Source organism: Taeniopygia guttata, chromosome 3 (genome assembly GCF_048771995.1).
Source record: "Taeniopygia guttata chromosome 3, bTaeGut7.mat, whole genome shotgun sequence".
Lineage (NCBI taxonomy): Eukaryota > Metazoa > Chordata > Aves > Passeriformes > Estrildidae > Taeniopygia > Taeniopygia guttata.
The window spans coordinates 80,962,170-80,976,339 of NC_133027.1; the positions used below are offsets into that span (position 1 = coordinate 80,962,170).

At 40.6% G+C, this 14,170-nt stretch overlaps 1 protein-coding gene across 2 annotated transcripts in view; it reads left to right on the forward strand.

Moving 5' to 3' along the window:
* CRIM1 (cysteine rich transmembrane BMP regulator 1) overlaps positions 1-14,170 on the forward strand; it is a 177,401-nt gene that overhangs the window by 69,857 nt on the left and 93,374 nt on the right. The gene's annotated exons all lie outside the window — the stretch shown is intronic.

Consider the following 14,170-nt stretch of genomic DNA (forward strand, 5'->3'; position numbering starts at 1 on the left):
GCTCTCAACTAAAATTCTGGTCTTGCTGCTCACATTGCAGGGTGTGTTTATGAGGTAGAATCCACTGTCATTGTAGCATGAGAGTGTACAGAGCCAGTTTCTTCCTTGGGACACTCCATAGATAATGTTTAAAATTCCATTTGCTGTCTTCCCACTCCTAGAGTTTTTCCAGGCTTGACAAAGAGTCTGTCCTCACCAAATACAACATTGGTCTCTCTTGACTGTTCTAGGGATGCTAATAACTTTGTGGATAATGTGCCATCTTCATACTTGACTAATTTATCAATGCCTTGTCTCTGATCACGGAACCACGTACTCTGTAATGTGTGCTGCAAACCTTTATGCGTAGAATTAATGTACATTGATGTCTCCTGTGCTGTGTACTGTACTGAGTTTGAGCTAAAAATTGAATGGCTTTGGAGGAGACTGAAGCCCAAACTTGTGCAAGGGGCACCATCATGGGAATCTGGCTGGAAATAATACTAATTTGCTTCACTTGGGAAGTGCAGCTGTATCTGCAGTTTCCTGGCTTCTTTCATGTTGCATAATGTTCCACAATGGTATGTAACCTCCATTTTAGTGCTTGTAAATTTATTCTGCATTCAAGGCTTAGCCAAACTGCCCCAAGAGATTATACTAATCTAAAGCTTCTACATCTGAATTTCCTAGTCTGTTATTTAATCAATTGTGTCACGGAAGTTGCTGTGCAAAATGCCACAAATATGCTTTTCCTTAGTGTTTAAGAGAAAGTAATATTTTGTATTAAGGTAGATTTTTACACAAAACAAGTGTGTTGCTGTGTATTGTACTGATGGAGATGTACAATAGGAAAGACAGGTTGGAAAAGATGTGAAATAAGTAGCATTACTTTAAAGAGGACATAAACAATAAGTGGATAACTTGAGAGGAAATGTCACTGAAGAAGAATGAGTAAGGAAAGTGGAGGACAAGGAATCGAAAAAAAATGTCTGAGCCAGAATGATTTGTGATACTTTTTGTTAGTTATGATTAAGAAAAAAAAATAAACAATACAATTTGAGGAAAAGCAGATTACCATGCTTGCAAACCTCAAGATCATTCCCCTTTAAGCTGCTTTTGGAAACAAACTTTCCAGGTGCTTAATACCCAACTGTATGCTTCAAATGAGATCAGAAACTGAATCTAATTAAAGAACATTGCAGCCAACAGCATTCTGAAACTGAGGGATTATTTTTATATATTTGGCATAGGATTGTTGGTCTTTTTCCAGACTTGCTGTCTTTTGTTTGTAGTACAGTGTATTGGCTTTCATCCAGTTTGAAACAGAGGGGTCCAAGTTTAATGGCTACTGAAGTCAGCAAAATGCTTGTAGTACTGTTAACAGAAGCCTGGTACTGTGTGAACTCTGACTTTCTACTTTTTTGTAGTTTTGACATTTAATTCCCTTTGTGATTCCTTGTGGTCTTACTATGTGTGAGAGCTGGTTATGAATCCATGTGCTCATGCATTGCACACATGCCACCCCCCACCACCCCTGAGACACGTAGGTATTTCTGGATAGGATGCTGCAGAGTTTAAAAGCAGGATGAGTAAGATGATTCTCAAATTTCTAGGTTTCTATTTATTTTTCCAAGCAGTTCTCAAAAAACTTTGGTCAAGCTGTCTTCTCAAGCTTAAGCTGTCTGGATCTTTGAATAAAATTTAAATTTCTTGTGCTTCTTTTTTCTTGTTGCTTTTTTCCCCAACAGATATTTTGGTTTTATTCTTGTATTTGTGTGAATGGCAGTTGTAAAAATGCAGAAACACATTCAAACTAGCACTGAAAACAGGTATTTCAAGCAGGAGCTTGCAATTCAGTGGAATCCCTTGCGTTATTTTTAGATGCTTTATTTAATTTTATTTTACCTAGTGCAAATGTTCTCTGTAGTCAAGAAAGCACAGCTTCTACTATAATTATTTATTCCATATTTTTACATGGAATATGAGAAGTTGCCTTCAGTGTAAGAAACCAAGAACGGAGTGCTTTAGCTTCTTTTACATTGGAGTCTTCTGATAAACTGCTTATTTCTGCATTTTGCATTTCAAGTGTCAAATATGGCAGTTCATTAGAATACTTTGCCTTTAGGAAAAAAATAATGTTTTATGTGGAATATACACCATTTCTGTGTTCAGTGAAATGCTCCTCACTAGAGTTTTGTTAAGTGTAATTTCTCAGAAAAAAATTGATCTGGTGAGAAGCAATATCTACTTTTTCTGGAGGACTGAGCTGTTTAAATTCCTTCAGGTTGGCAATTTCTCTTCTGTTTGGAAATGTTGTAAAAGTTTGTGGAATCTCTTCTCTGCAAGGCACCAAGAATTTCTACATCAGAATTCTCTCTGTCACTATAAATTTCCCGTAAAATTATAATGGCCCCTTTTTGCTTTGCTGTCATATTTCTTTTTATAGGTAGAGTTGTTTTCTCTTGTCTTAAGTAATGCATGGAAATGTTAATCAAGAATGATGCAGTTTTGGTAACAGATGAGTAACAAAGGAACAGTTAGTTGGCATTAAAACTCATTCTGGGGACACAAACTTAACAGAAATTTTAATGTTTAAAAAGAAGTAAAGGGAAAAGCAAAAATTTTGGAAGATCTCTGGTTGTGTGGAAAATCTTGTATAATCAAAATGTGTTTAAATTCTAAATTAGAAAAGTTATTTTGAAGGGCCTAGGAAGAAGCTAACCCAGAGAAGTCAAGAGGGATAGACCATAGCAGTTGAGTATGAAAATATTTTGAAACACTGTGGCGTTGGCCTCCATTGAAAGCAGTCACTGTTTGCCTAAAAGAAGGAAAACTATGCTTCTCTTTGTAGTTTCTGACTACTGTGGTATTTTAGGTTACTAAAGAGAAGACCAAAATATTGAGCAGGGATGATTATCATACATCTTGAGTATTCTTGTGAAAGAATTTAAGAAACATGTGGTTAAGCCTCTAATAAAGATACAGAGGTTAAGCTGGTAGGAGACAGAGGTTCTTTGAATATAATAACTGGGAAAACTAGTTTGCATACTGGAGTTTGCTTGCCAGAAGTGTCTTAAAACATTTAGGTCCTTATTTTTCTGTGCGTGGGCTTGTGGGTTTTGATGGAGCTTTTTAACATTAGTAATTATCAGAGAGAACTAAAAGAAATCGCATGTCTTAAATTTATTTGTATTAACAAAGCAAAGCACTAAGAGTAGACAGGAGTTTATTCAATTTTGATAACAACAAAATTGCATTTCTTTGAATACCAAAGCTGTCATTTCTAAGTTAATGTTTACAAGTCTGTTTCTTTTGTTAATCAGCTCTAGGAAACCGATTGCCCTTTCTGCTGTTCAGTTTCAGTTGCTAGCTTCATACATATGTGAATTCTTACTATTTGTAAACTCATGTATGTATTTTCATTATAATTTGCATTTATTGCAAAGGCAAATGCTTTCTAAGTCCTTGTTCTGCTTATGTTTTCAGACTTTGAGTAAGAAGAGAAGATTAATTTTAATTTTATATTTTAGTCTGAGTGTGATTATGTGATAGAGTAAATTGTTTGGTGCTCCTTACGTCCTGAGCTGCCTCCAGAGGTTTGTCCATTGGGAGGTATACAGCATGTCCTCAAATTCAAATCCCTTTCTTCTTCTCACATCAAACTGTGTGTTACAGTGCTTCTCCTTCAGTGAATATTTGTGATTATTTCTCAAAAAAATTATTGTGATTATTTCTCCAGATATCAGTTAGATTCATCTTGTTTTCTTAATTTGTGTTAAGGAGAATTATTAGAAATAGTTGTGCTTTATCATTACTTTGGCACTCATTCAACATTACTTTGGTTTTGCAGCTGAATATACTGTTGCAATAAGCAATACTTTCTGCTTTAATTATATCTGCTACTGGTGTATATTTCTGTAAGTCATCAAAGTATATGCAGTTTATACTGATTATAAATCTAGTATTTCCATTTTTGGTTTATTCTCAGAATGATTTTGCATTCTTCAAAGTCCTAACTCCCTAAGTGAGACTAACTCCTTACTGTTTACATACTCTTTCTTTGAAAATTCCAGTTGATTTGCCAATATAAAGATTGAACACTAGTAGGAGTAGTACCATTCATCCAGCATAATAGGCTTTCTTATATAAGGAAATGACAATTTACAATGTTATTCCAGTATTGAATACATTTTTAAATGTTATTTTTCAATAGAGGCAACACAGTTGTAAATCTGACTACAGCTATCTGCTCATTTCTCATACTAACTTCTGAAGGATTTTCACTGCTGAAGTTTAAAGGTGCTTTATTTCTATTGAAAGCAGTTAGCAGTAGAAATGGATCCTGTCCCAGGGATGACACAGCTTCCCATGTTCTGTGCAGTGGGCTGGGCTGAGTCCTTCACGTACAGTTCTGCCAGCTAACGCTATCCGTTATTGATTTGGATTAACTTGTTGGTGTCAAGCTAATACATATTTATTGAAAGCAAGTTTTGAATGAAATGGAGGAAAGGTAACATTTCTTTTGAGTTTTCAAGACCTGATTTTTTCTAAGCATAACAGAGGAATGCTGTGGGCTGGGAAGTCTGAATCCAAATGCAACTACTGCCACAAACACCATTGGTTTTATAGAACTTGCATTCCATTTAGATGCAGGTGTTTGACAGATCTTCATTGAGTCTGCTAACTCTTTCTTTGGTGTTGCCTTTATAAAGGGCAACGTGCGACCTGGTTCAGGTGAGGCAGCACGGCAGCCTGGCCTCTCCAGGCCGCTCGGGCTAATCAACACACGCAGATACCAATGTGGCAGACGGTCGAAAAGCCTTTATTATCTCATCTCGTGGGTTTAAATAGTCTTGGGGGTCTTTGCTACGTCAGAGGGGGGTTGGGGGGTCTCAGGGGTTAGTCGGGAGTGGAAATTTACCGGGGCAGGTGTGGCTACATGCTTCTGGGGCTTCAGGGGTTAATAGCTAACGTGGGGCAGGGAGAGGGGGAGGGGTCTATCTTTCCGTGACATCCCGTGATCTTCCGTTCACCTGTCCCTTATCTACCACATCTCCCCCCTCCTTATCACATACAAAATGAGGTAGTCGTAGACATAGGCACTGGAGTGAGGTACAAACTTGCAACTTGTTAAGGAAAGGGTGGTTCGGTAAGTCTGGGTAAATTTTTCAAGGCAGGTGTTGAAGGCTTTAGCGACTGACTGTGTTTGCAGTTTTTTGGTTTACAGCATTTGTTGGTGGCCTATGAACAGAATGTTTGCCCTTTCCAGACGGGCCTGAACAAACGAGACTAGTTTGTTCAGCAGGCATGGTCCTATGGTAATAGCTAAAAGCAGTATTGCCAGTGGACCTACCAGGGCGGAAATTAAAGTGGTGAGCCAAGGTGATTGATTGAACCAGGATTCAAACCAGCTCTGCTGGGTCTCCCTGTCTCTCTTTCTCTGAGCCAGCCTGTCTCGGAGTTCTGCCATGGTGTCTTTAACGACTCCCGTATGATCTGCATAAAAGCAGCACTCCTCTTTCAAGGCTGCACACAGTCCTCCCTGCTGCATGAACAAAAGGTCCAGACCCCGCCTATTTTGTAGGACCACTTCTGAAAGCGAAGAGACTGATTTCTCTAAATAGGAGATGGACTTCTCGATCCTCTGCAGGTCCTCGTCGATGGTCATTTGCAGCTGAGAGAGTCCGTGCTGTTGGGTTGCGATGGCTGAGACACCCGTGGCTGTGCCAGCTGCTCCCAGGCCAAGCAGCATTGCGATAGTTATACCTGTCATGATTTCCCTTCTGTGGAGTCTGTTAGGTTCCTCGAGAAGATGGTATATCTCTTCGTCTGAGTGATACAAGACCCTGGGGACAATCAGAACTTGAACGCAGAAATCGGTAGAGTCATTGAATTTGGCAAGGAACACACAAGGACTCACTCCGGACCTTTGGCAAACCCACATCCCAGACGCAGATGGGATCACCCACTTGTTAGTTTTTCTGTTGGGTTTGACAACTTTGGTGCAGAAGTTGCCTTTCTGCTTTGCTAAGGTTGCATTCCCAAAACATCTGCCCTGTCCTGTGATTTGACTCAGGGTGATTCCTCTGCGGGGAGTGTCCTATCTGCACTGGTGGGGGGCACTGGCTGTGGAGTAACTGAAAGGGGTGTCTAAAGCAATGCCTTCGTAGAAAAGGGGGTTTTAACATTATAGCAAAACTAATAGGGGTTAGTCAGGTTTGATTTGGTTTCATTTAGGGTTAGTAAGGTAGCTTCTAAACAGGTTGGCTATGTGGAACACGAAGGGTGGGGTATTTATTGTGGTGACTTCTTTGAGCACCTTGTCACTTGATAGATGTTGCACGACCCACCTAAATAGCTGATGAGGGTAGTCGCCTGGGCCAGCTTGCCCCCCGGCCACAAGCCTCTAACAGCAAAATTGCATAAAGAAAGACACTGTGCATGTTTGGGTCTCACCGCCGTGGGACGCTCAGGTTTTGTCTAGTGGCTTGGTGGTCCGTCATCTCTCTCTGGAGCAGGGGTGTGTGTGTCACGGGGACGGTCCACAAGCGTGTCCTGCAAATAGAACTCACAGCCTCTCATTAGTTCTGTTTTGAGGGTCAGGTTTGATTGGTAGCAGTGGGTGTGCAGCAGTGGCTCTCATAGTCTCACCACGTGGGGGTCCCGACTGCCACGGAGGCAGCACGTCCCCCACACCCCCGGGGGCTTTCTCCCTACTTTCATGGCTAGGGTTACCCCGGGGTCCCGTATCGGGGCGTCCCCTGCTGACCCTGCAGCACAGGCGCTGTTATTTGCGGTGGGAGGAGGCTGGGTTCGGCCCGCGCGCCCCCCCCCCCCCCCGTTCCGTGTGTCCGGGGGCTGGGACCTGCATTCCTTGGTGAGACGCCCTTTTCTCTAGCAGCTCCAAGGGGTATTGTGACCGCTTTTCGGTGCGGCTTAGAACTCTATTCGGTTTTGTTTTAAACTGTGCTGGTTCCGTTTCTTTTGTTTCGGAGTCCCGGTTAGCCCCCGCCGGCTCGGAGGAGCCGGCAGAGCTGTCGCCAGGCTCCGCGGCGGAAGTCAAATGCCAGGGCACTTCCGGGGCTCCGCGCCGTTTTGTCCGGCCCCGAGCTCGCTCCTCCCCGTGGGGGTGGGGCCGCTCCTGCCCCCCCCGGCTCGCCGCGCCTCCCGCGGGGGGTGGTTTCTCCCTTATATGGTGGCGGCGCCCGGCGCGGCCGCTGATTGGCTCTGTGCCCCGAGCCACTCTCCGCCCCTTTCTCCCGCGCATGCGCATTCCCGAGATCGCGCACTTCCCGGGATTTCGCGCCGAGACTACCCGGGCCCCGCCCCTCTCTGCTGCTCCCGGCGCCATTTTCAAGGGGATAAGGAGGCGGCATGGCGGCCGCGTTCTCTCGAGCCGCGGTTTCGGCGGCTCGGGCTTCTTTCGCCAGCCCTTGCCAGAAGCGCTCCGCGTGCCGTTGCGTCTCTGACAACGGATCGCGGGCCGGTGGCGGCGGCGGGACGGAGGAATCTGCGGTCTCTCGGGGGGTTCGAGCGGTGGGGGTTTTTTGGGGGTTTTCCGCGGCGGGGGTGTCTCGGGGGGCTTCTGTGGCGGGGGGTGGGCTCTGATCTGGGGGAGGGGGTGTCGCGCTGAGCCCCCCCGGGTCCCCGCCGCCGGGCAGATCGCTCTCAGGGGCATTCTGCGTTCCCGCTCCCACACCGAGTTTGGGAGTAACTAATAAACACGTACGCGCCGCGCTCCATGTCTCCTGCTCTTCTATTGCTTTGCATAGGGCTTTCTCTACCTTGCCCCATGCCTTAAGGTTTTTGCCACTGCCTGAGGATTTTGTGTCCTCGGCTAGCGCGGCAGTGCATTTTTCCCATATTTCCGGATGCAACACAGCCACAGGGCGCTCAATTGCCCCAAGCTCAAGCAACCTCGCTATGGCAAGATAAAAATCCTTGAGCTTACAACCAATACCCCACTGCGTATGAATGGCACTTACGATCCTGGCGATTGCGTCCATGACGCTCGCGGATCCCGGGGACGTCTCCCCTGCGCCTAGATACGGTTTGACCGCTCCGGCCGCTGCTCCCGTCCAGGTGTATCCCGTCCGCCAGGGGAAATTTTCCTTTTTTTTTTTTCTTCTTTTCTCCCGGGTTTCGGCACCAGTATGTTGCCTTTATAAAGGGCAACGTGCGACCTGGTTCAGGTGAGGCAGCACGGCAGCCTGGCCTCTCCAGGCCGCTCGGGCTAATCAACACACGCAGATACCAATGTGGCAGACGGTCGAAAAGCCTTTATTATCTCATCTCGTGGGTTTAAATAGTCTTGGGGGTCTTTGCTACGTCAGAGGGGGGTTGGGGGGTCTCAGGGGTTAGTCGGGAGTGGAAATTTACCGGGGCAGGTGTGGCTACATGCTTCTGGGGCTTCAGGGGTTAATAGCTAACGTGGGGCAGGGAGAGGGGGAGGGGTCTATCTTTCCGTGACATCCCGTGATCTTCCGTTCGCCTGTCCCTTATCTACCACACTTTGGAAGACATCAGTTTGGGGTCAGGATTGTTTGTGATTCTGGAGTAGTATCTTTTGGGGTCAGTTTGTTTGTTTCTTTTGAATTACCACCTTTATTTTTAAAATTTCCAGTACAGGGAAACTAGTTCAGGAAATTGAATTACAAAATTGCAATAGCTTTGCTATCTACCCAAAGGGCATTATTGTCTTTCTTGACTGTAGCTGTCTCAAGTGATACAACCCATTTTTCTGGCTATTTGGTCCTCAAAATGGAAAATCTTCGGCAAATCTGTAGAGAATACTGTGCTGCAATATGTGTATCAATGAATGGATGTTTCTTAAAACTGGTATCTGTGACTGTCTTTTTGTATGTGACTTTTTTTAAATCTAGGTTAGTTCCAGGCTGTTATATTACTCATTAGGCTATAATGTGGGTGAGATAGGTTGCCCCACTGTGTAATACATAAAATGTGGAGCATTAGTATGCTGGGAAGTGTAGCAAGACTCATTTAGAAAATAGAATGTATTTTAAATAAAGTTCAGTTTTAGGTAAAAGGTCAGGCTCTTGTTCACTTTTTTATTTGTAGCAGTTCATCCATATACAGTACTGTGCATATTGTATGTGTTAGTTAATCTCATTTTTTAATCTACTATAACTGCCCTTTTAATTCTTGAAAATCCTTTTGGGTATTTTGCATTCCAATATCGATCCCTGTCTGACTGCTTCAGCTGGGTAATCATTTTTCTTGTTTATCCCTAATCCTTTTAATATTTCCTTCCTGCCACTGTATAACAGTATAGTATGCCTATTGTTTGGAATGTATCACAATGATGACTGTAAGACTGTACAATAAAAGTGAGTGTGTTTTAGCCTAGATTTCACAAAAATTGTTTATAGTGAAAGAAAACTGCAAAGCAGAACACATGCCTTCAAAGTATGTGTGCCAACTGTAGTACATTGCTTTGTTTAGTCACGCAAAATATTAATCCTTGTAAACAATATCCTATTCAGAACTGCTCAGAAAAATGAAATATGAAGCTTGCTTTTTCAAAGTGCTTCTTATTCTGTGTTCTTTGTATGGACCTAACAGAAAAAAAAATGTTATTCCCTCAATCTCTGTGTATATCTATATGCATATGTATTAAAAGTTTGACTTTAAAGAATCAACTGTAGAACCGTTTAAATATCTCAATGGAAACATTTGGACCTGAGAAATACCAATTTCTCTTTAGCCATCTCCTTCAATAAAGCATTCTGCCCTTGTTTCTATGGTGATCGAGTAACAGCATCATATGAAGTTCTGATAAAATGATAAAAATTCCTCCCTGAAATGGTTTCCTCAGAAGCATGGATCTGTTTCATTTCACCTGAAGAATGAGAAGACCCTGCCATCCATGTCAGGGATTTCCTTCACTGTTTCTCCCACACCAGATTATACCCTAACATCTTTTCACTGTTCTAACCAATGTTTTAACTGTTCTGCTTTTCTCATTAAATCAACTTGGCATGCGCTTTCTCTGCGTGTCAAAGCAGAGCATGCAAACATAATGAAAGAAAAGAGTTTGATACAGAGGTGAAAGCGAAGTGTTTAATTTCTCTTAAGGAGCCATTTTTATTTCCATGTTGCTTTGGTATTAAGAAAGATGGTGAGGGTTGGTTTGGCTTGGTTGGTTTGTGTTACAGCTGATCTACTTTACGAAATAAATGGAAAATGCCTGAAATCTAAACTTCCTATATTCAGAGACTATCTTAATAAAAACATATCTAACTAGTACCCAGTTTGAGTATTGCATAAACCTTTCAGGAAGGTAAAGAAGCTGCCTTCTCTCAAATAAAGCATTGGTTGCAGCGTAAGTGCTTCAGTTACTTGATATTTTATCTCCACTTCCCTCTAATAACTTTTTACAGTCATGGGAAGTGTAATTTTAAAAATACATTGTACTTTTTGATATGGAGAAACTTTGTAACAAAGTTCTGGGTTTATGGCTGTTGCTTTATGATAGACACTTTCTAAAGTTTATGGAAAGAAAAAAACCCAAATCCATATTTTGATTTCTTCTTATTATTATATCCTTTGAAGGCTGTTCTCCTCCTCATGTACTTTTATAACAAGTATGCTGTGGTTGCAATGAAAAGTCAGTTTGACTGTTGTTATGCTTCAGCTTCTGAGATGCTCTTTTTCCCTCTGCACTTCTGAGATGAAAGTGAGAAATTTTTTTGAGACATCCTAACTTTTTAAGTAATGATCCCTGCTTTAATGATAAAGCACACCATGCATTGTATCTTATTTAACTATTATTTTTCAATTATTATTTTTGTAACTTAGTTATTCTTAATAATTGGAGGGTGTACTCTCTCGTGCTCAATAACAGCAAGTTCTTCTTCCAGTCTCTTAACAAAGTAAAAGTAAGCCTAGACCTTCAGACCTACAGAAAGTAAAGTTTATCTTGAAATGAAAACCTTCTGCCAGTAGTAATTTATATCTAGAAATAATCCTGTCACTGGTAAACTGAAGAACTTTATTTGAAATTATCTCCACAGCTGCCTTTTAGAGTAGTATTAAGTCTGTTTCCAAGGCTAGAAGTCTTATTTGGAATTCATCAGATTGTTAGTTTTCCTGCCTGGGTTGTGTTCAGTTTATTAAGAATGTTATATTTCTAGCTACATTTCTGAATTTCTTAAGAAAATTGCCTGTCTCAGAATAGATAGTTTGCAAAAGCTTGATTGATCCAGACTTTTCCTTTATCTCTGTAGAGATTCTTTGTTGGCTCAGGCTGATGAGATGTCAGGGATACCAGAACGCTCCCAGCTTCGGTGGTGTTTGATGAAAGGCTATAAAGAGAATGTGTTGCACAGTGAAACCTCCCCAGAAAACCAGCCAGTATTTTCTGTTCTTTTTGTTGCTATTTGAAATGCTGCTTTTTTCAACATAAAGGTAGCACTTGCAACCAACTATGTTTTCTTTAGTGAATTGTAAGTTTCCGTTCAAACTTTTATCAGAATGCATCCCTGAAAACTGATTGTTCTCCTTATTAATGATTGGGGTATTTTTTAAAGGACATATTGAAATGAGATTGAGTTTTATGCTATAGGAATTTTAATGTCTCTAGAGGCAGTTAAGGTTCTATGAAATTCTTCTTGCAAAGGAATTTGCACTGTGAGTGAGAACAATGTGTCACATGTATCTTGTATAATCTGTTTGTTAAAATGCCCTATTATTCAGGAATATGTATGTATTTGGTTCATAGTAAGTCATATATATAGTCCCATGTATAGTTCTCCCTTTCTTCAAAAGCCTAATTCTGTACGTTCACCACAGTGCTTTGAAAAATGAAGTTCTCCTATTTCTGGACACACATAATATTTATTTGTTTATATTCTATTTATTCTAAAAATGGAGTTTAAGTCCTGATGCATTGTTTGACTGTGAAGCTGTTGGTCAGGATGAACCTGATTTGTGTAATAGGTTAGCTTAAAACATCCAGGGAACAGGTTACATGAGTAATAAATAAATTTACATGAGTATTAGTAGGAAGTTATTAGTAGGGTTTTGTCTGTTTATTTTTTGGGACTTTTTTGTTTGTGGTGGTTGTAGTGTATGTGTCTATGTGGCAGAAAGGCAGTAGGCTCTTGTGAATCTTTGGTCTGCTGAGAAGCTGCTTTGAAGCAGTCTGTCTGGTGTGTAAAAGGGGCAAAGTAGCAGAAATAGCACTGGTGAGTGATTTTACAGGGTGTTTTTGTGAATACTGCTTGGCATTACCCTGCTGTCTGTCTTTTGAGGCTGTTGGTGTATTTTTAATTATTTTGTTCTTACATGGGTCTTTTATATTCCTTTGTAAGGAGTGGAACTCTTTGTTAATAAAGGAAAAAAGAGCTATCAAACAGTTCTTGTTTGATGAAATCTTAAATAGCTGTATATATTGGAACTAAATCAGTAATTCTGCTAAAACAGTGGCATTTATGGCTGTATTAATGTTTATAATTTATTTTGGGAACAAATTAAATTTCAATGCCTTCCTCGATGAAGTAATGAAAAGGTAGAACTAGTTTAGTTTACCAGTAGTGAATCTCTGTGGATAGAGAGGATTTTGTCATTTGCTGAGATAACAAAAAGAAAAACCTTGAGACTTTTCTGAATGGTTGCATAGAAATAATGTCTTTTATGCAAACTTGGTGTCAAAATGAGGAGCCCACATCAGGTTTCACTGAAATGCAGTAAAAGTGAACTCCCATCTTCTTCCGTTGCAGTGAATTCTGGACTTGGAGAGCAATTACACTAGCATGATGCTAGTTGATTAAAGCTTTAACAAGTAGTAATGCTACACCTGGAGCTGCTGCATTCTCATGTTTTAGATAAAGATGACGTTCAAGGAAACACTTTATATACTGCTGACCACACATCACTTTAGCCAGTAGCTGTTTTCAATAAAGAAAAAACGACATCTAAATCAAGAAACAAATTGTGACATAGTCTGCAAAATTTTCTTAACCTGCTTTTGACACTTATGTGTGCTAGAGTTTGGGAAGCAGAAAGATAATTGTCCATTGGTTGATCCAGCCTGGGTGAATATGTTTGACTTTCCTGTTGCTCAGTTGCATTTGTGTATTGGGAGAGGAATGTTTCAACACGTACATAGTTTGAGCACAAAATTTACATGAGTATTAATTAGGAAGTTACTAAGTGGTTTTATCTGTCTATTTTTTGGGACTCTAAAGTACAAAAGGAACAATGACACTGGATTAAGAAGAAAACTTTTGGTTTATAAATACCTACTGGTGTTATATTACCTGGTATTACAACATAAACACATCTTTTGCAAAGTGGTTGTTATGTTTGAATCGTTTTCTCTGGAAATGGTGCCGGCTTTGTGTAAGAGTCCTATCACAGTCTGTAACCTTTAACTCCATTGAGCACAATACTCTAACGTGGAAAAGACTATCAGAAATAACTGCAAATTGCTGACTGAATATTTAATACAAAAATACTTATTTTAAATTTCTCTCTTCTATTGCTTGTGATGCTTCTTACGTGTTGATAGTGACATTTCCTTGTTTTCATATCATTGCTAGGTGTCTTACAGACTCCAATAGTAGGCTTTGCATTGGTCTTCAAAAATGATACATCTAGAGTCCTGAATAGTCTGAATTCGAACAGTTTGATGTGTATTTCTGATAAATCTTGCCTTTTGGAAAGTTAGTAAAATTGGTCAAAAATAGTTTTTATTGTATTTGACCAATTTCATTGCTCAAATTTTATTGGTATTGAATTATCTAAGCAGTCCTTAAGGAAATCCTTATCTTCATATAGATACATGTATGTGTGTAAATGCAGTCAAGTGAAAAAGAGCAGGTCAACTTTTTAAGATACTTATAATCCAAAGTATTTTCATGAGAGAGATTGCATGAGGATGGGATTATCTATTAGTCATGGAAATTGGAAGATCACTGGATGCATAATGCTAGGTCACATAAAGTAATGAACAGTGGGAATTCAAGGGTCATCATGAGTACAAGTGGTCTATCAAGAGCCTATTATAATTATGTACTTTACAGGCTGCCACTGCAACAGTTTTATTGCTTCTCTGTGCATGTTGAGCAAAGATGCGGTGGAAAATGAAAATAATTTTAAAGGCTAAAGGGTCAAGCCTTTTATTACATGCATAAACTAAAGGCTATCAATACAATACTGAAGCTAGTAT